The 22,572-nt window shown below is 38.2% G+C and overlaps 1 protein-coding gene across 1 annotated transcript in view; it reads right to left on the minus strand.

Moving 5' to 3' along the window:
* Window positions 1–20,352, minus strand: part of LOC122809365 (toll-like receptor 13) — a 378,635-nt gene extending 358,283 nt beyond the window's left edge. Inside the window, exon 1 of the mRNA XM_044080803.1 lies at window positions 20,134–20,352. The gene's annotated coding sequence lies outside the window, so the exon portion shown is untranslated. The remainder of the gene's footprint in view (window positions 1–20,133) is intronic.
* Window positions 20,353–22,572: the final 2,220 nt, after the last annotated feature.

The following is a 22,572-nucleotide window of genomic DNA, read 5'->3' on the forward strand; positions in this document are numbered from 1 at the left end:
GCAAGAATAATGGAGCTCCCAAGGAAGTGGGGAAATCAAAAATGAGAAAGCCAGGGCAGAATGAATTAGTAGGAAAGAAAATTAAGGAAGCAAAGAATGAGGCAAGAAGGATGTAGGAGGGGATGTGGGAAGCAGATTCAACACTGGGAATTATGAAAATAGGCAAAATAGGAGACTTAATGCTGGGGCATGTGGGCAGAATACAGATAGCTGGTAGTTCTTTGACCAAAGGAATCAAAACCTTGGGATGATGAGTAGGGCAGGTTTTGCTAATCTGAAAACAATGCTAGGATCAACCTAGGACAGTGCAGTGCAGGAAATAGGAAAGGTAGGTGGTAGATGCAGAATCAATACCCATATCATGGTCATCATAGGGACCAATGACATGTGATGTGAACAGTGGCAGAAGTAGCCAGAAAAGGAACAGGAGTGACCCAAGAATAGGAGGAGTTTGGATACAGATTAACTAATGAGGAAGAATGCAGAGAATGAATACAAGAGGAAAGCTATCAGGGTGAGTGAAATGAGCAGTGGAGTGCTGCAAGGATTTGTGCTGGGGCCCTCACCACCCAGTGTACTGATCTCGAACTCTAATCTGTTAGAGATGTGACTAAAAGAAAAAAACTATTTACAAATGACGCACATCCTGGATTTTCAGAAAAGCATAAAAAGGGACATTAAATTCTTATATAGGTGGTTAGAGGGAAGGCAATTTAGGTTCACTGAAAATAAGTTCAAGTTAGTGGATGTACACTAAGAGAACTGGTGGTTGAAAAGTTAATAGGAGTGACCTTCATACCAACTGTGGACTATCAGGTACAAGGAAATAGTGCAGCAGGAAGAGACATGAAAGTGTTGGACTGTGTTATGTGGGGCATAGTTTACAAGGGTGGGGAAGTTATACTCCCACAGTAAGCACATTGGCAGAGACCACATCTAGACTACACAGTACAGTTCTGTAGACTGTACAAGGAAAATGGAGTGTAAAAGCTGGGCATCATCCAGAAGAAGGTTAGAAGGTTCACCGGGGGATATACGGAAATGACTGCAAACAATGTCTGGAACAAATGAAAATGTATTCATAAGACACTGGGATAGAAAAGTCAATATGATATGGGTGCACAGGATACCATGTGGGGATATCTGAAGAGGTGAAACTGAGATGCAAGGGCAAAAGAAGGCGAAGGAGACAACGTGCAGTTGGGGGGGGGGGTACTTATTATTACTTCATCTTAGAAAAGCATTTTATAGGTCCATAGGTTTGACTGTTAAAAATGCAACTTACTGACCTTCAAAAAGATTGCAGCGACCCCACGTTGATATTTCCTTCTTCACATATGCATGTCAAGATTGTTTGAAAGACGTTGGAATGCACTATGTAATGTATATGCCATATTATTTCTGTTATTCATATTTGTTTAGCATTAGTTTCCATGATCTGGCTTTAGTACTTCCAGTCTCATGTTCCAGGCATAGACTTTAAAACAAACCGGATCATACATTGCCTTGTGGGAGGGGACTGGCAAAGGCCACTTTTGAAGCAATACAAATAAATATAACACAGTGGTAGTTCTTGAAGCCTTCTTTTCTCTAGTTCAAGTTTTCTGACTTTTTTTTTACTAAGGTATCATTTTACATTTTCTAGTTGCTTCAGGTGGCTACAAAACATCATATTTGATAATGGATCAGATCAGTGAGGGGTTAAGTGATAAATAATCTCACTGGAGTCATAAGACATAGAAATTAGATTGCTTACATATTATATTTTTCTGGGTTTGGAAGGTACACTGTGGTCAAACCTATTATTACTGTCTACTACTGCCCGAAGATCTTAATTGATCGTGTTATTTTTTTTTCAAGATTTGACTGTTTAGTTTGTAATTTTTGTCCTTTTATCAAGCCTTATGATGTTACATGACAGACATTAAATGTGAGGTCATTATTTCTGCATTTGGTGTGTATTGTATTGTATTATTTCTTGGAGGACTTCAGAATTTTTTAGTGAAGTAATTATGTTACCCTCTTTGAAATCACAAGCATATTTGTTTATACACAGTCCATTTTCCCACTTTTATAAATGAAAATGACCACAGTTTAGTACCCTATGTCATTTGTTCCTTAATGTGGAATGGTGTTGAATGCCTTGATCAGGTCAGTATAGTAGGATGCAGTGTTAGCCATTCAACAAGGGCTGCTGTTATGTCTTCAGAGAATGCTTCAGGATTCAGAAGGCACAATCTCTCCTTAACAAATCCATCCTGTTCCATATCTTATATACGCACGTCCTATTTGCATAGCTCTCATCCATCCCTCACTTTTTTTTGTCTTGTCCCTCATCATTTTTTTTCATTTTCTGCTAATTCACTGTAGATTGTAGCAGTCAGCAATACCAGAAAACAGAATTCAAATACAAGAGTAAAATAGATGCAGGCTAGCACACACAGAGAAAGAAAATAAAAGGAAATAAAAATTGACTTCTTATTCTTCAGAAAATGCATGTTGAATCTGTTGTGCTATTAAAGTTCTAAATGAGTTAGAGCAATGTTTTAAAATTGTCTTTGATTTTGTGTCTTTATTGCAATTATTTTTTTTTTTTTGGCTTTGCCCTTGATTCTTCAACAAAGATGATGAGACATATAACCTCTTTGCCATTTTGAATAAGATCCATTATGACTCTCTCTATGATTTTAAAGAGAGCAACTGCCAGCCTAATGAGTCTAAAATGGTCTGAGTATGATATAACCCCTCCTTTGTGAACTGGTATCACTTTGGCTCATCATTATAGTTTAGGGACATGTCCACATGCTAGCATTTTATTTAATATGATTAATAGGAGTTATTAGTTAAGATTTTCTTGATTTTGTGAAGGGAACTGCCAGGTATCTTATCTGGTTGCATGGAACTTTAGTTGATATCTTCACTTAATTTATTTTTTTTCATAAGAAATTTGTGGAGACTGGGAACAGACTACCTGAATGAGTGGTGAGTCATGAATCCAAAGAGATTTTATAAGGGCAGGGTTAACTGCAAGGGGATTGGACAGCGCAAGGTGGAAGGAGGCAGTACCCATATATTAGATACACCCAAATAGGCAGAAGTTGAATACAAAGACATGTTGTTTCCTTCTTCTCTCACATTAATTTAAAATATTTGTTCTCAGCTAGTATAATTAACAGTACTCAGTCATTTGCCACTTTAGTCTAATCAAAGATCTTGTCTTATCTTGCACCCTTCATTTTATGCTTCAGATATGGAGGAGGTTTATGTACAATGTACCTGGGTCCTTTTCTGGTTCCCTAGAAAATGAGCTTTGTGAATTGTATGTGTGCTACAAAGCACTCTGAGCTTGTCATCTGCAACAATAAAATAACCTATGGAAAAAAAAACATATGAAAAAGAATCAAAACTGTTTGTGAGTTCTGGTACTGGCACATATGAGGCCACGCTGCCTGTCTTTTCTGTAGCTGAACTGGTTGTGCATCCTGAAAACAGTGACTCCAGCTGTTACAATGTCTAGCTTCTGTATGTACCTAATGCTCCCTGTGCCCATCTGCAGCACAGGAAACAGGCTTGGCTCGGCTCCTTTTCCTGGGGCACAAGAGGCCAACCTGCCTATATTCTGTGTGAATCTACAGGCCTGCTGCTTAATGGACTTGAGCTACCTGTCAGTTGTTTGTATCCAGAAAATGTAGGTACCCTTTTTTTTGCAACAAAACTAGAATTCAACTAATGCCTGGGAACTGTTCATTGTGTATAAAAGTCCAAGCTGCCAAGCTTCTGTGTGCAACCTAGAGTACACTAAGCCTGCTTTGCAGATCTGTTTTCTTATGAATTTTTATTACCTTGAATTTCATCACTGTGTAAGCTCTTGCTTTTGTTTTTACACATTTTGTTTTTTTAGTGACCTCTAATTCAAAGGAGAACTTGTTAATGCCAATAAATGCTAAAGAACAGTATGACAATTGCAGTTGAGTCCTCCCTTTTAATTGGCAGATAAACTATAGCAAGTAATGGGAGCGGCATCAGAATAAAGTCTTAAAATGCTCAGCATTCCTTGGCATGTGCTGTAATCTGGTTTGTAAATTTCATTCTTCCTTTTCAAAGGCCCTTTAGTGTTCTCACAGAATGTCTTCTGGTTTGCTGTTTCAGTGTTTATTTTCACTTGTCTGTGGCATGTTTGAAGACATTAAGTTTTTTTGTTTGTTTGTTATAACCAGCGTTTTTACTGTGTTTTTTTTTAAGTTCAGGAATCAAGAGAAACCATTATAAACATGTTAATTTATAATTTTGGTTTAATGTGGCTTTTTATTTTTTTTATTTTGTTATTATACAAACAGTACAGTAGTTTGGAACAACACTTTTAGGCCTTTCATCAACAGTTCTTTGTTAAGCCTGGAGAAGCTATTTTCTGGGATGGAGACCTGATAAGGAAGCTATTTCTGTAAAATGACAGAATATTTATTTTGTAGTAACCCTTTCTTAAGCTTATCTGTATCACCAGTGTTTAGCTACTATGTACTATATCTACTGCAGATGATTTTTTTCAATTTGTTATTGTGCTTAAAATCCATTTAAAGCACATCTGCATGTAAGTGTGACCTTCAGCCTGGCTGTCTCATCAGGGTGAACACCATCTTCATTTCTCTTCTGAAAGATCAGTCTGTATTGTTCTGTTTATTTTCTCTTCTGTATGCCTGGGCTTTGTAAAAGGTTTCAAATGTGACCGGCAGTGCTAGAACTGTTTGAGATCACAGAGGTCTTATACTATTCGTTCTCAGACTATGTCTCCACACCAGAACCTTATTAATGCTATATGCATTCTTTAGATTCATCAAACATGGCCTTGTCAGTATTTTCTTCAGGATATCTAGTTAGTTTAGTACTCTTAGTATCCAGCTGCTCTATGTTTTTATACTCTTTACACCAAAGTCTTAAAGTGTTAACGCCTTCTGAAAAGGGTCTTTCTGAGATGAAGATGTTTGTTAGGACTGATATGAACCTTCAAATGTTTTTTTTATTTATAAAGAAAGTGTCTGATACCCTGGAGTTTGAAACTCAAGCTGGGATTGCAACAACTGATTAGCCAGTTATCTACAGAAATGAATTGCAAAGCTGGTAATAATGGTGCTTTCCAGTTGCAGATTGTTCCTGATTGTTGACAATCTCACCTTCTGTGGATCTAGGGGTGAGCCAAACTAAGTTAAAAACTAAAGCACTACAGCCACCATTTAGAAAGTTGTAGTTTGTATCAAACCATCAAGGGTCTCTATCTCTTTTTGGTGTGTTTCCACTTGCCGTGTATTCCCTGTAGTCTAGGCTTAACAGTGGAGATCTTGAGGGGAGATACAGTTGCTGTCAGGCCATCAAACACCTAGGTTCTTTTCTGTGGGTTGTCTGATGTTATTTATCACCTCTGGGTAGAGTCTCTGGGTCTAGTTGTGTCTGCTCTCTGTAGGAGGTCGAAGAAGTTGCAAGCAATGAAATAAAAAAAAAATCTTAGAAGTTTGTTTCCTCATATCAAGTTCGTTATCGGTGTCCATTTACCAGTTCATGATTGCATAACCAGACATAATTCCAACAAAATCATCAAGTTCACAGATGACACCAGTGTAGCGGGTCTTATCAGGAGTGGAAATGAGACTGCCTATAGAGATGGGGTGAACCACCTCATTAACTGGTGCGATATTAATAATCTGACCCTAAATGTGAATAAAACCAAGGAGTTAGTAATGGACCAGAATGATCCACAAAGAAAGGCAGTGAGGCAGCCAAATGGACCCAAAAGAAATCCAAAATAAAATTAAACAAAAACAGCAAAGGGCCCAACTGTCCAAAGAATGGTTTAATAAGACAAATAAAAAACACACAAAGCTTTCAAGTCACTCAGGACTCTTCATTACTATTACAAATAAAATAAATTCATTCCATATTTAAACTAAATCCAGCCTATTACATCAAATAACAATCACATGACCAATTAAGATATAAAAAACAAAAAAGCAAAATAGAACATCAAATGAATACTTTATGCATAAAAAACATACTTTATGTATAAAAAACATACTTGTATATAAAAATTCAAATGACAAACATTTGTTTCTCTTTTAAAAGGGGTTTAATACTGTTTTTAACATTTAAGCCAGGAAGTCTATCTGCTCTAAAATAATTAATCTACTTATACTCTATAAGTTCTCTTATTAACTAAATCTCCTCCATGCTTATTTACTAATAACTTTTGCAGAACTCTAAACTTAAATGCATGATAATTTCCAAATAATAATATATGTTTTGCTAACACGTTGGTCTCAACCTTCCTTCTAATTTCTGAAGTATGGGAAGCTATACGAGCTTTCAATTTCTGATTCGTTTTTTCCCACAAAGAAACATTCACATTTTTTCACAATTAGCAAGGCAGACTACATTATCTGTAACACATGTTGCAAAAGTCCTAAAACAAAAAAAGTCTTTAGAAATAGGGTGTATAAATTCAACATTTTGATTAATATATTTACAAAAAGAACAATTATAATAGGGGAGGGTAGCCTTGTTATTAGCTGTAGGGAGGTTATTTTTACATAAATCTTTATAACATAAATAGTGCTTCAAATTTCTCTCTCTCTTTTCTACATAAAACTGGAAACTCACCCACTATATTCTTTACTTCTGCATCAGATTCCAGAATAGCCCAATTCCTTTTTATTACAACTTTTATTTGTGTAGTGCGCCTATTAAATTTCATAATATATCCCAATTATCTAGGTCTAGTTGAGGAAGTATTGTCTTGGGGAAAAGAAAGTTTCATTTCCGAGCAAATAAGGATTGCAAGCATATGTCTCTCAGCAGTCTGTCTATTAGAATAAAGCATTTCCTTATCATAACCTCTAGCATAAAAATCTTTCATCATCATATTCATCTCTGCAATAAAGCCTTCACTCTGAGTATTAAGATGACTAGCTCTTAAGAACTGACTTCTTACCACACTATTATAAATATGTCTAGGATGCATACAAGAATGGTGAACATATCTAGTTTGGACATTTTTCTTATGTATCAAAGTCTCCAATTGACTGTTAATAATTTCTGCTTTTATATCCAAAAAAAATAATCCTCTCTTTAGAATAAGTTAAATCAAATTTTAAAAAATCTGTAGTGTGCTGTAAATAGTCAATAAACCTATCCAATGATTCATTGCTACCTGACCATAATAGGAAAGTGTCGTCAACAAAATGCTTATAAAACTTAAGATTCTCATTAATAAATTTCACTTCACCATCTAGATATTCATATATAAAAAGTACCAAATTGGCGTAACTATTAGCCACAGTGGTCCTCATTGCTACTCCTAGCATCTGATGGAAATATTCTTCATTAAACATAAATACATTATTATTAAATACTACGTCTAATATTGCACAAATAGTTGAAATTGTAGTTGTAGAAAACATGCTATGATGACATAAAAATTCTCTCACATATTGGACACCCAATTCATTTGGGATTATCATAAAAAGTGATTTAGCATCCAAGGTAACCAAAATAATGGTACTAATATCCTATTTATTGTTTTAACAAGCCATTGGTGTAAGGCATTAAGAAAATGACTGGTGTCTTTAATATAGCTCTCGCTATGTTGTAACAAATGAAGAAGTTCTTTCTCTAAAGATTTTGACAATGAAATAGTAATCCACCTACTGCCAGAAACAATAGGCCTCATGGGAGAGCATGTTAGAATCTTATGTATTTTAGGGACCCGTATATAAAGGGAATAACTGGGTTAGTCATGTAAAGAAAGTTATATACATCAGGTGTTATAGAACCCTCCATTAATAAAATCCTATAGAAAAGATTTAACTCAATATATAATAAGATACAGATCCATAATAGAAATTCTTTTAAATGTATCTGCATCTATCATTTATGTTCATAACAACAACTCTACTTCCTTTGTCTGCTGACTTAAGAATTAAGTCTTTCCTACTACATAAATCCTTAAAAGCTTTTTTTCTCAATTTGATTAAGGTTATAAAATGTCTTTTTGTTGGTGTGAAAAAGCACTTTATATATTTCATTTTTGCACATAGTGTAGAAAGCTTTAGTAGTAGGCATACCATTAGGAATAAATATACTTGTTCATTTCAATTCATTTACAGAAGAAGGCAAATCAGTTTTAAAAGTTAATTTAAGGTTAATGTTTCTAACAAAGGGTCTTAGTTCATAGAGGGCATCATTCAAATTGCCATCAACTGATGGAATAAAAGGCAGACCTTTACCTAGAACATTTAAGTCATTCTCAGTTAAAACGACATTAGACAAATTCAAAACACTACTTTCTAAAATATTTAGTTCTTCGTCTGACTTCTTGTTGTTGGTCTCACCTGCATGGGAATTTACAGTACTGATCCCATCTGTGCATGTATAGTCTGCCCTGTACTCTGATTCCTTCTCCTGCTTCTCCCTCTCTTTTGACTCCGTTCTCTCTAAGGCGCTGATAGTTGGATTGGCAGCTGCATTTGGAAGTTGGACATTGCTAAAAAAATTAGCATCATTATTTTCCACATAATTAATCTGTGGATCTGTTGTATTTATTGTTGGAACTTCCCAATTAATGGCTGCAACAGAGCTAGCTGAATTTAATTCTGAGGAGGACGGCCTTTCACTTGTTGAAGTTTCTGCAGGAAATCAACTACACTATTCCCTATACACGTTGATTAGCTGAATGACTCTTTGGTGATCCTCGTATTCTCTGTAATATCAACACCTTGCACAGAAAAACTAATTGACTGATTGGGAGGATGATTTTTTGCTTGTATTAGGAGATTTATAGTCTCCCATTCTTGGCCACTGAAAAACAGTTCCATATGTAAAATCCTGAATATCCCTTAGAAATTTACTTTTTTAGCAGCGATTATTTTCAAACACTTCTAATTTCTCCAACATGCATTGAAATTCATGCAAGATAGACTTGAACAATGCAGAGTTAGTGATTTGCTCTTCAAGCTGCTTGATATTATCAGGCAGTTCCATTTCCATAGGTAGGAAAAACTCATTTATTAATTTCATATAATTGACGGAAAGTTGGAGATTCATTTCTTTCCAGTTTTTCAACAATATAGGACATTTATTCCTATAGGTCAGCATCTTAACAATTCAAAGACCCCTAGGAACAATGGTCAAGTCTATATAAGCAAGGAAACTCAACCTCTGCCATTGCAGTTTCTTGTATTTTTGGAGAAGAACTTCTAATTGCAAGAGTTTCTTTAGTAAACTTTGTCTCTCATAATTAGGTGCAGAGTCTGACACAGGTTCATTGCTTCTTAAATTGAATAAAGAAGCAAACAGATTCTCACCAACAGATAAAAGTTGCTGTAACTTACATGTAAATGATTCAGGCTGCATATTAAGAGCAGGAGGTGGAGTAACATGCCACTAAACAATCCAACAAAGACAAGTCCACAAAAAAAGGCAGTGCAGCAGCCAAATTGACTCAAAAGCAATCCAAAATAAAATTAAACTAAAACAGCAAAGGGTCCAACCATCCAAATAATAGTTTAATAAGACAAAAAAACACACAAAGCTTTCAAGTCTCGACTCTTCATCAGTGTTACAAATAAAATAAACCACTCCATATTTAACTAAATCCAGGCTATCACATCAAATAATCACAAGCCCAATTAAGATATAAAAAACAAAATAGAAAAATAGAACATCAAGTACATACTTTATATATATAAAAAAAACATACTTATATATAAATATTCAAATGACAAACATTTGTTTCTCTTTTAAAAGGGGTTTAATACTATTTTTACCATTTAAGCCAGGGAATCTATCTGCTCTAAAATAATTAATCCAGTTATATTTTATAAGTTCTGTCTTATTAACTAAATTTCTTCCACGCTTATTTACTAATACCTTTTGCAGAACTCTAAACTTAAAAGTATGATAATTTCCAAATAATAATAATACATGTTTTGTTAATGCATTGATCTCAACCTTTGTTAAATTTCTGAAGTATAGGAAGCTATATGATCTTTCAATTTCTGATTAGTTTTTCCCACATAGAAACATGCACATTTTTCATACTTAGCAAGACAGACTACATTATATGTAACAGATGTTGCAAAAGTCCTAAAATGAAAAATTTCTTTAAAATAGGGTGTATAAATTCAACATTTTGATTAATATATTTACAACTAGTTGTTAAGTTATCTAACTTATGACAGTTACGGACATTATTTCTGTAATGAATAAGCAGTGACTGTAACTATTTGGCTACTACTTTTTCTGTATGCATCCTGTGTATCTCTATTGCCTTTTATTTTATTTTATTTCTGTGCATGTATGTACATGTGCTAACCTGCACATATTTTAGTCTATATTTGTACTATTTGATTTAATATTTAAGTAAAATTAATTTTTTCAGCTTTTCTGGACTATTTATTTATTTATTTATTTATTTTATTTTAGTTAACATTTGTTTACTGGGAAAATCTGACTTGGAACTCCTCTGAGTTCCCAATTTTCCTACCTTTATTACAAACAGTAACCACTCCCACCTTTCAAACAACCTATAACATCACTACACCTATATTTCCTCCTACAGCTTCTCACTACTATCCCTCCTACTCATCTAATATGTACAAGCACACCATACCTATACTCACTGCATGCACACTCCTTGCATACATCACATCTTACCAAACCTCCACCATTCCCGCACTCAACCACTACCACTGTGCCACCACACACACCACCACTCATATCCCACCTCTACAATACTACTGTCCCATCAGGTCAACAACCTTCCCGATACACCTTCTATATAGACTACAGACCACAATACCTAAACTAAAAACAACCCCACAACTTAACATAACTCTACCACCATACCTATTAGCCACAGAACACAATCAAAAAACTTCCTTTATAAGCAAGCATATACAGAAATTGATAAAACTAATAATCTCATCCATATCCAACCTCACACTCAGTGGAGACATCCATCCCAATCCTGGCCCCTCAATCTCCAACCTCTCCCCTCATAATCAGACTACAAACCACATCTTCTTCCAAATCACAGCCAATAGAAAGTCAACCGACCTCCTTCTGATAAGCCTAAATATTAGAAGTATATGCAACATGAATTCCATACCACCCTAGACTTCTACTTCCCTGATGTAGTGATCCTTACAGAAACATGGTTAAAACCACACATTACTAATGAGCAAATTCTCCCTACCAGTTACAATATACTAAGAGTAGGCCGACTAAACAAAAAAGGAGGTGGTATAGCTATAATATTTAAACAGCATCTAGACATCCAGATCTTAAAGTTAGCAGCTCCCCAAATAGGTAAGGAAGAAATAATATATACCAACCTTAAAATGAACCAAAATAAAACCCTAAACATAATAGGTTGCTACTTCCCACCTGGCCAAAACATCTCTCCATTTGAAAACCTCCTCAGCTGGACTACCCACCACCTACCCCAAGAAACTTTAATTCGAGGAGACTTCAACACTGACTGGCAATCCTGTTCTAGCAACCACCCAACCCATCATGTAAACCTTCATGGCTTCACCTACTAGGATAAATAAAAACTCCAACAAACGCACTACCCTTTATTGGATACAAGTCAATAAGAACCCCCAGTCATATATAGCAGGCTGCCTATCTGACATCTTCAGTGATCACTCCCCAACTTTCCTACTAAGAAAACACCTTTATAAAGTGAAACCCATCATCTACTGTCAAATACAGAAAAAAAAATAACTTCAACCCTCTCTCATTCAGTTCATCCCTAAAAGACTGTAACTGGCAACCTCTAAAATACCTCAAACTAGATGACGCAGTTGACTACTTTAATAAAACATTCCTAAGCATCCTTAATTACCACACCCCCATAAGACGTTCCCGAACTAGAGCCCAACCATCCCCATGGCTACAAAAAAACACTAAGTCTGAAATGAAAAACAGGGATAAAGCCTGGGACAACTGGCGCAAAACCAAAAACCCCACTACTAGGCAAAAATACTTAGAACTACGCAATAGAACCAAAAAGCTTATAGAACAGGACAAAATCTAATACTACCAGTCTGCCCTTACCTCCTCCCAGCATAACCCCAAACAATTCTGGTCGTCAATAAACTCCATCCTCCACCCAGGTAAAATAAGTACACCCACTCCTAACTTAACTCACTCCTCCAAAAATATTGCTATCTCTTTCAACAATCACTTCACACAAACCGTACTATCACTAGCTAGACAACACAACACCCCCATAAACCCACACCATCAACTACAACTAACAATCTCTCCACTAGCTTCTCTTTCTCTCCTGTTCCTACCTCCAAATTAAACAACTATTAACTAAACTTAAAACCACCAGATTAGCAGCAGCCGACCTCCCAAGTGAATACCTTCAACTTGCAGCTGACGCTCTAGCTTACCCAGTATCAATCCCTGATTAACAGATCTCTGTAAGAAAGTTATGTTCCCACACTATGGAAAGTCTCACACATAATTCCCCTACACAAAGGAGGCTCCTCCACAGATCTAACTAATTACCGCCCCATAGCTATTCTCTCACCACTCTCCAAAATACTAGAGAAATGCATTCATTCTCAAGTCTCAGATCACCTCCTTGCTAACAACCTCCTCTCCACCACACATCATGGTAACCATAGCACCACCACTGCCTTACTCTTGTTCTCTAACACTATCCTACAAAATAAAAATGCAGGTTATCTCTCCTCAGCTACCTTCCCAGACCTCTCTAAAGCTTTCGATATGGTCCCACACAAACAATTCATCTCATTCTCAATAACCTATCCTTCTCTCAACCAGTCATCAACTGGTTTCAGAGTTGTTTGGCAGGACAACCTATCCCCCCAACTACCAGTCTCCATAGGGGATCCCCAAGGGTCCATCCTGGGACCCCTACTCTTCTCTATTTTCACCAATAATCTAGCCTCAGCCACAGCACATGGCACACTCATACAATACGCAAATGACTCAACCATCATCTGCACAGCCCACTCCCTACCCAAACTGCAAAAAGTCACACAGGAAGCATTTTCCGCTATTGAAACTTGGTTATCCGATGCCCAACTAATACTCAACCCAAACAAAACAAAATGACTAATGTTCCAACCCACCAAACATACCCTAGACAGCTCTCACTTTAACATCACAGCAAGAGAACACCACCAGCCATCCTACAGAACACACCAAATTACTAGGAGTAGAAATAGACAATAAACTGAACTTTGACATTCACATTTCCATGACCATTGAAAAAGTGCACAAAAAACTAGGAGCATTATATAGAAATCAGCAACTACTTACCAAAGCAGCTAAAATTTCGGTAGCAAATTCTCATCTTATCTCTACCCTACTCTGCATCTATCCAATATTTACTAACCTTAGACAATACGACCTAAATAAGCTCGAAACCTGTTAAAACAAAATCGCCAAATTCACCACAGATGCTTCCACTAGCAGAACTGGGCTGGCTAGAGCTCCCCCACCTCCTTCAATGGTACCAACTCGCACTTGCCCACAAACTAATAAATCAACCACTAAAAGTCCCATCTCTCCAGAATCTACTCCAACCCTACATAACCACAAGACCACTAAGATCCAGCCACAAAAACCTTCTACAGGTCACAAGAGCCAATAACTCTGCTGGAGAAGCATTATTCTCCTGCACTATAGCCAAACTCTGGAATTCCCTCCCATCCTCAATTACCTCTGTAACGTCTTGCACCCACTTCAAATCCTTACTAAAATCACACTTAAAAACTTGCCAGATATGTCCTTGCAACCCTCCCTATAATACCATCCACTCCACCCACCCACTACCTCTCTCGGCCCCCTATCAACAATCTACTCTTAGTAAGCTTGGCTACTCATGTTCCCAGCTACCTACCACATAGTACTAACTTCTTGTAGCAACTGCTAATGGCTGTTATGTACCTCAAAAACAGATTGTATCAATTGTTCACTGATGAATCTCAACTACATTTGTAATCATGTTTAGTATATGTCACTATATTTTAAAATTGTACTATGTTCTACAGCTGTTTTACATCTGTTTTATTCTTATATTATGTCCTCAGCTGGACTAATGTCTATAGGTTCATAGGTTCATAGGTAGGTACTGGGCTATCTGCCCGAGGGCATATATTAGCCCAGCCATGTTCTGCGGTATTCACTGTCCCTTTGGTTAGTTCCCTATGCCCTTGATCTAGCAGCTAGTACCCTTGGCCCCTATCTAGTAGAGCTGTTGGTGTGATCCCTGGTGTGAACTTTCTGTTACCCATCCACTCGTCAAGGTTCCTCTTGAAGAGTGATAGTGAGAGGCTCTGTCTTATGTAGATCGGGACCTTGTTCCATAGCAAGGGAAGTCTATGCAAAGGGAATCTATCCCTCCAGCATGTTATATTCATTGTTGGGCTGAGGTTTATATCCCTAGGGCATGTAGCTCGAGTAGATTTGGTTTTGCTAAGATGGAGCATGTCCAACAGTTCTGGGTTGGACATGGCTCCGTATGTTAGACAGAGATTGCCTATGAGAAGGCGGTATGCAACAGAGAAAAGCCTTAGTTTTTTCAATCGTGCTGCATACGGCAACTGTTTGAGGCCAGTAATCCTCTTAGTGAGGTACCTCTGTGGTCTCTCCAGCTGCTGGAGATGCCTAGCCAGGTACATTCCAATTGGTGTATTGTACTCAATAATGGGTCTGATTAGGGAAGAGTAGAGGGGCACCACTACATCCTTAGATCTTGATGTGAACCCTTTCGTGATCAGATGGGTCACATAGAAGGATTTTCTAACCACCTTAGCAACATGGTTATCAAAGGAAAGCTGACTATCTACTTGGGTCCCTAGATCCCTTATTACTTCTTCAGATTTCAGGGGGTTGCCTCCTATGTGGTAGTTTGCGGGTACTCTGTTTTTTCCGAAGGGGATTACTACATATTTTTTAGCATTTATCTTGAGACCATGGCTTTGACACCATGCATCAGTCTTATTAAGGCCCTTCTGGAGGATATCCCTGTCGGCTGGAGACTCTATTATAGCACCCAGCTTGCAGTCGTCCGCAAACCTGGTCAGCCACAGCCCTTCATTGCTTGCCTGTACTTCTGAGAAGTATATGCCAAACAGGAGGTGCCCCAGAACAGAGCCCTGAGGCACACCGCTCATTACTGGTCTGGATTCGGACATAGATCCTGCTACTCTTACTTTGTGGGATATGTCTGAGAGCCAGTTTGCGATCCATCTTGTGACGTAAGGGTTTATGCCCAGGTTGGTGAGTTTATCAATAATACCCAAATGGGGAATGGTGTCAAATGCTTTAGCAAGGTAAGCCATGTGTACCTCCTTTCCCTTATTCATAGCCTGAGTAACTGTCTCAAAGAAGTCCACCAGGTTCAGAAGGCATGATCTGCCCTTGACGAAGCCGAACTGTGTGGGGTCAAGCGTTTGGAGGTTCTCAATCTCTCCATTTATGAGTTCCATAATGATTCGCTCCATTGCCTTACAGATCAGACTGGTCAGGCTTATTGGTCGATAGTTCCCAGGGTCGGTTGTGGGCCCACCCTTGTGCAGCGGAACCACCGTTGCTGTGCGCCATTCTATGGGCACATATCCTGTCGAGAGGCTGAGACTGAACAGGGTATTCAGATGCGGGGTTAATTCATTTTTGAGCTCGCGTATGACACAGCCCGGGACACCATCTGGTCCCATGGAGGCAGTATTTCTAGCTTTAGATAGAGCCTTATTAACCAACATATCAGTAATAATTGGAGTTACATAATCCCCTGGAATAGTAATAGGCCCTGCAGGTGGTGGTGGGGAGGAAGAAATTTCCACTGGACCTATCAGCCAAGATGTTGGCAATGTCAGTGGGGTCAGTGTATTTTGTTCCATTTTGTACTTGCTCAGATCAGACCTGAGTATTGCCATTTAGGTTTTTGACGTAACCATAGAAGGCCTTATGGTTATCCTTGGCATCCTTGGCAACTTTCTTTTCGAAATTGGCTTTAGTTGACTTGATGAGGGCCCTCAATTTCTTACTAATGCTGATCAGGGATGATTTTTCTACTTGAGATTTGGCCTTTTTTTGTATAAGTCTCCTCCTTTTATTGTATAGTTTGCTTATGGCCGGGGTCCACCAGACTGGTTTCTTCTTGCTTGAGGAAGGATTCTTGGTTTTATTTGGGATAGCACGGTCCATGCAATCCTGAAGATGTATATAAAGTGCCTTGGTGTAGGATTATTCATCCTGGATATCATTATCCTTCTGCAAGGGAATAATGAAGCTTTCCACTTCTGACGCAAGTAGTTTGAAGTTTGCTTTGGAAAGGTTTTTACAATGGTTTCTTTGACTGGGGGAGGTGAAGGTGTGAGGACGTCCATGGTTATCAGTTTGTGGTCTGATCTGACCAGAGAGGGAGTGATAACGGGTGTGGTACAATGGGCGCCCATATTTGTGATGACTAAATCCAATATTTTGTCCCCTCTAGTGGGAAAACATACCAGTTGTTCAAGGGCATTTGAATTTATAAATTCTATGAACCACTGGGCATAGGAGTTAGAACTTTGGTAGTTCACCCAGTCTATACCAGGGTAGTTGAAATCACCCAAAATTATGGTGTTGGGTAGGACCTTTATATTTTCCAATGCCTCAAGGAATGCTGAGTGAGCATCTTGGGACATGGTGGGCGATCTATAACAGGCTACGACTTGAAATGTGGTTTTGCCTGCTGATAGTTGCACATGGATGATCTCTGAGGCATCATGCTGTGCCACTAACCTGGAGATGTGGGTATCCTTGATGAATATGGATACACCTCTGCCCTTTGTACTGTGATCCGGTAGCTGAGGCCGGAAGGTATGATATGAATTGTAACCTGGTAGTGCTGGGGTGCTCTCTGGAGCCTTGAACCAGGTTTCCATCACTGCATGAACATTGATTTTCTCCATACTGAGGAGTGCCTCGAGTGCGTACATTTTGAAGTTGAGACTTCTGGCATTGAATAGCATTACCCTTAGCTTTTGGTTACCTGTGCTGGTTACAGTGGTTGGTTTGTTCTTTGAGCCATGCCTAAAAATGGCATTATGGGGACGGCAAGAGCCTTGGCCAGTATTCGAAAGCCTAGGGGTGACAGGTGCAAACCATCTCTGGCGAAACAGCGAGGCTTGTCTATCATGTCATCCCAGGCAGACAGACACTGGATCCCCTTAGAATGACACCAGAAGCTTAGCCAATTGTTGAAATTGATCATTTTGTCTTTGTATTGTGGTATCATTCTAGGTGAAGTTAGTATGCTACTCAAGGTCAGGGTCATACTAGCTTGGGCTACATGATCAGAGAGCTCCTCAATGTCTCTTTTCATGTAGTCCAGGGAGGTGAGTCTTAGATCATTCACACCAACATGTACAATGACAGCGTCATACTTGTACTTGTTCTGGAGTGACCTAAGTGCTTGTGTTATGTGGCGGATCCTAGCACCCGACAGGCAGCTGACAGTAACCTTCTCCTTGTTCAGCCTGGTGAGTGGAACATATGTGTGCCTTACTATAGAGTCTCCTATTACTAGCATGTTGGGTATGGTGTTTTGCCTTAGGGGCTGTCGTGAGGCACACTGCTGAGGTGAATTATGCGTTTTATGGCTTGTGTTTGGAGGTGCAGGTTGCTTGCTTGTCTGCTTTGGAGGGCACTGTTTCTTTTTCAAATTGGTACCTAGTGCCTCCGAATATGTTTTTGTGTACTTATGTGTATGTTTTGCTGGTGCTTGTTTTGTAGATCCATGTGTGACTGGTGATGTGATGCTAGTGTGTCTCTTCTTCTCTTGACTGTCTGTTACAGTCATGGGTTGAGAGCGCTTAGCCTCCAGTCTGGCTGTGTATTTGCATCTCTCACAAGTGTTTGTGCCTAGAGGTAAGAGGAGAGGGTTATCTGTATACTACACCTGAAGCTGACCTCTGGACATGCTTGGAAAAGTGAATTTTACTTGTCTTGCGGACAGTCGAGGGTCTTTTGCTGTATTATAATAGCGCTGTCTAGGAGATTTGGAAAATAATAGAGCTGTCCACGAGATTTGGACAAGTGCTGATTTGGGTTATGTAAGTGCTGCAATAAGAGCAGTTGATCTGAAGCACTTGAGTTGAGGCTTGCCTAGTTCTAAGGGAAAATTTGCAGCGCAGACTTTGTGGAGCCACGAATAGTATACCCCAGCTAACCGGCGCTGCCCGATGCTGCTCTGTGTGCAAGACTGCGCAAAAAGAGAGTTGTAGAGTTTTAAGAGAGAGAGAGATCAAGGAGTTTGGAATTGATCCAAAATGGCCAATAAAACTACAATTTCTAGGCAGTAACCACTCCTACAGGGACAGGCAGGCTGCTCAGTGTTAACCACTGCCACTGGTGAACACAAAGACTTCCCTTCAGCCCAAGTAAGCACTGGCCTCCAAGAAACTTACAAACAGTTCAGAACAGCAACTCTGTAACTGAACTTTTTTAAATTATAGAAAGTGGGAAAATAGCAAGATTTTTTTGTTGTTTTGTTTTTGTTTAAGGATAGCAGAGACACACAAGTAGCAAACTAGTCAGAACAGTGCAATAAATGACCCCAACACGTGTGTGCTAGGTCAGAGGCAGGTAAAATGCAATTTTAAGAAAAAACGATTTTAAATTAAGTGCAACACAAAAAATGCAATAAACAGGCTCTAGGTATGTTCTAAATACTGTTTCTAACACAGATATCAACTTTTTAAATGCTATGTTTTTAACTGTATAATGTAAGTGATACTTAATGTGGAGCTTTTCTCCTCGGGCCTCCGCTGAAAATGGATCTGTGTCCAGTCGGACTCTCCCAGTCACCAAATGTAAATAAAATAATAATAATAATAATAATAATAATAGTTCTTGTGGCTGACATCCTTTATTTATATTTATACACTATGTATCTGAGAAAACGGTAAGCATTATTTTCACTGTTGGTTAATAGCCTGTGTGGCACACATTTCTCATTAGACTGCTTAGGCCTACTACCAGTGAAAAATATTAATGTGTGTGCTTATTTATTTATTTTATTTTATTTAACATTTGTTTACTCCTCTGAGTTCCAAGGTCAGGTTTACTTATAACTCAGTTACCGGCAAGTATTTGTTTACGCTTCCTTTATGTTGGCCAACTATCATCATTTGATGAAAATCGTTAGGTCATTTGATTAAAGGAAGTTTCGACAATTAATATTCAACGAACAGCCATTCAATGATTAACCATAGACCCGAAAAATACATGCTGAATAATGTTCAGTAGGAGGAGTGAGATTTAAGGGAAAACAGGATTTGAATAATTTATGTAATGTTGGAGCAAATGATACTTAAGAAACGTGAGTGTAATGCATGATGTAAATGAAAAGTGGTTTAAACAATTTGTTTTCTTTTCTATAACATTGTTCAATGTGTAAAGTTACTAATTTTTATTTTTTTTAAATATTTCCAAATGCTTATATTATGGATCTCTGTCCTGAGTCTTGCTACATAGTCCTAAAATTCTCTGTCTTCTCTTGAAACATTACCTGGTCATCAAATAATGTCAAATCAAGACTGTATTTAAATGTTAAATCCTGAATTATTGTAATGGAGAATGCTAGAATGTATATATACTTAAAGAGCACTGCTGATATTTTCCATAGCAGAACTATTCTTTAACTAAAAAAAAAGTTCTGCTCTTGGCTAATTAAGCATTGTCAGTAAATGTAGTATCTTTTTATTTATAGTCTGCTACGAAGTATCATTTTAAGATCTGCATTGCTTATACCTCTTCAGTAACGCATTGTTTAAACTGAAGGCACACTACAACAATGTTCCAGGCATTTAACAAAGAACACGAGCTGCAGCATGTCGTTGTAAAATGCTAATAATGAGTAATAAGGAAATTAGAAGTGTTTACCGCGGTCAGTCCCAAGTAAACTCAAAGGGATTATCAAGGTCACCGAAAAGACTGTGAAGATGGAATTGTAATTCAGCTAAACCTTACATTTGTGATCAGCAATTTAAAAGGAAAGTGACATAAAGGCTCAATGCAGAGCTCCTAGAAACACATATAAAATGGTTTTATTACCTGCCACCTCTAAGCTCCAGCACTTTTGCAGGCTGTTTCACATTCCAGGACTTAGAACGAATATAGGTGTATTTTTTGTTTCACAGCTTCAGAAATTATGCAGATGTACATAAGAAATAATCAGTTCTCTCTTTCCTTCGGTGTCTGGCATTTCTGCAGGAACTCTACTGTTGTAGAAAGGACCCTAAAAGTAATCTACTCAGCTTTCATAATAGGAAAGTTATGAAAGCTATAGCAAGTGGGCTGGCCAATTAAAAGACTTAACACTGCAATCCAGATACATAATACAGCTGAAGTAACTGCTGAGAACAGTGATACTGGATAACTGCCAAAGAAAAGGAAGGATTGCAATACAAAACATTCTCAAGCTTTTCTGTTAGAATGCTTTATCACAATAATTGGATGACAATAGTGTTTGTTGTTACAGAACATTATGCATAATACAGGTCTGCCCTGTTTTTTTTTTTTTTTTTTTTTTTTTTTGTAACTAGAAGAAAAAAAAATGTTTTGAGAGATACTCATTATATTCATTTTATCACAGTAACTGACCAGATCAGATTAACAGTAGGTTTGGAAATTTGAAGAAAAGCACCATAATATTTTTTTCTTGTGTTTAACACAACATAGAATCTGAACTTTCTCAGACATTTTATTTTTATACAGCTTTTGGAGACACTTTTGATGATGCAATAGAAGTGAAGTCAGACACAAGGCAAAGAAAATAAATATCTGGATGCAGGTGAAGTATAGCAAAGGTTTGACACTAGGACATTAGAGGGATAGAAACAAAGACATCACAAGAAAAAAAACAAAAAAAAACAACAGATGGAGGTCAATAATTTAAACAAAATTTTAACAAATAATTCAAGCCTTGAGGTAACAGGTTTGATGCAGCACATCTGTACAGACGCTACTTTTAGGAGATATTCAGGAGTACATGGCATTGCTGACCTCTCTCTGGGCTGAGAAGCAGCATCTCATACCATTTGGTGGTCCATCTCTCCAGCTCAGGAATCAGAACGGCTAACACTATAGCTCTAGAGGTGCCAAGACTACACAACAGTTGGACTGCAGTGGATTCTGGGAAGATTTGGATTTTTGCTACAGATATGCATCCATCCCAACATACTTTTCTACAAGTCTTAAGCTGCTTTAGCAACTTCAGCCATCTCTAATTATGAAGCAGCAGAAGCCAATAAGGTGGGGTCTGGGAAGCTCCATGAGGACACCTACAAAAGAATGCTGGCATTCCTCATAGTTAAAGGAAAGTATCTCTTTTGGAATATTCCATTATTAGGGAGATAGAATAAGGGGAACAGAAAGAAAGAGGGGCAATCTATATCATGTGCCTGTCTGATGTTATAACTGCATGTGACACAGACTGTATCAATGGTATTATGGGAATAGCTACATATGGATGTTGTTGTTGTCCATATAGTGATAAGTAGCCTGATTGGGAAAAAGTTAAGAGCAGAGGAGGGTGTGAACCTGTGAGAGGGTATTAAACCATCAGTGCATCAAGTAACATTCACAGAGTCATATTTTTCTAGGCCACAGGTGTGAAAATAAGGTGTTCCCAAGTAGTGAATGCAATATATGACATCAGTTGTTCAGTCATATATTGAATGCCCTAGCAGGGGGTTCAATATATGATGAATAACTGATGTATGACTCCCTGTCTGGTTTCCTCTTACCTTCCCCTTTCCATCTATCTACAAATTTACCTAACCAAGTGTTGTCTCTCTCTCTCTCTTCCACAGTAATCCGTCCTGGGTGCTCCCTCCCTGCCTCAAAGTAATAAGGAAACCTTCTGCCACCTTCTGAAGACACCCTAACTCTGCCAGCCTGCCTGGTAATCTGAACACTAGTGTGGAAAAGTCCCCCCCAGCAGGATTGTATTAAATGTATGTTGCTTGGTACTAATTATACTTTGCTGTGTTATAATACGTATTGTGCTAGTCTGGCCTCCCGTACATGCATTCTAGCAGCCTTCTGTAGACCATTTGCCCTCTCCCCCTCCTGTTTTGCATAACTAAGATTATATTTACAACCCAGACAGGTTTAGACACTCCTTGCTGCTTGCTTCCTCCCTCTACCACCAATTAGCAACTTCAACCTGACTAAACCCTACTTGTACACTTTAGTCCTGATACGTTACTTTTCTACTAAAGAGACTGTTGAATTCATCATTCTGTGACTGTATATTTCCTTTCCCTTTATGCTAAACCTCCCTCAGTAAAGGTCATCCTGTACTACCTCTCCTTAAACTTCAGAACAGACCCTCTTTCTACAGCCAGTTATCTGCTCTTCACTGATACTTTTTCTGCTGTACTCACCTCTTCTGCTCCATCCCACTCCATTCGCCCTTCGGGCTCACTCCACTCCCCTACCCTGCCCCCTATTTCCACCTGCCCCTAGCACTTCTACCTTTACTCCTCC

This window comes from Protopterus annectens, chromosome 8.part0 (assembly GCF_019279795.1).
Source record: "Protopterus annectens isolate FY-2018-M chromosome 8.part0, PAN1.0, whole genome shotgun sequence".
Lineage (NCBI taxonomy): Eukaryota > Metazoa > Chordata > Ceratodontiformes > Protopteridae > Protopterus > Protopterus annectens.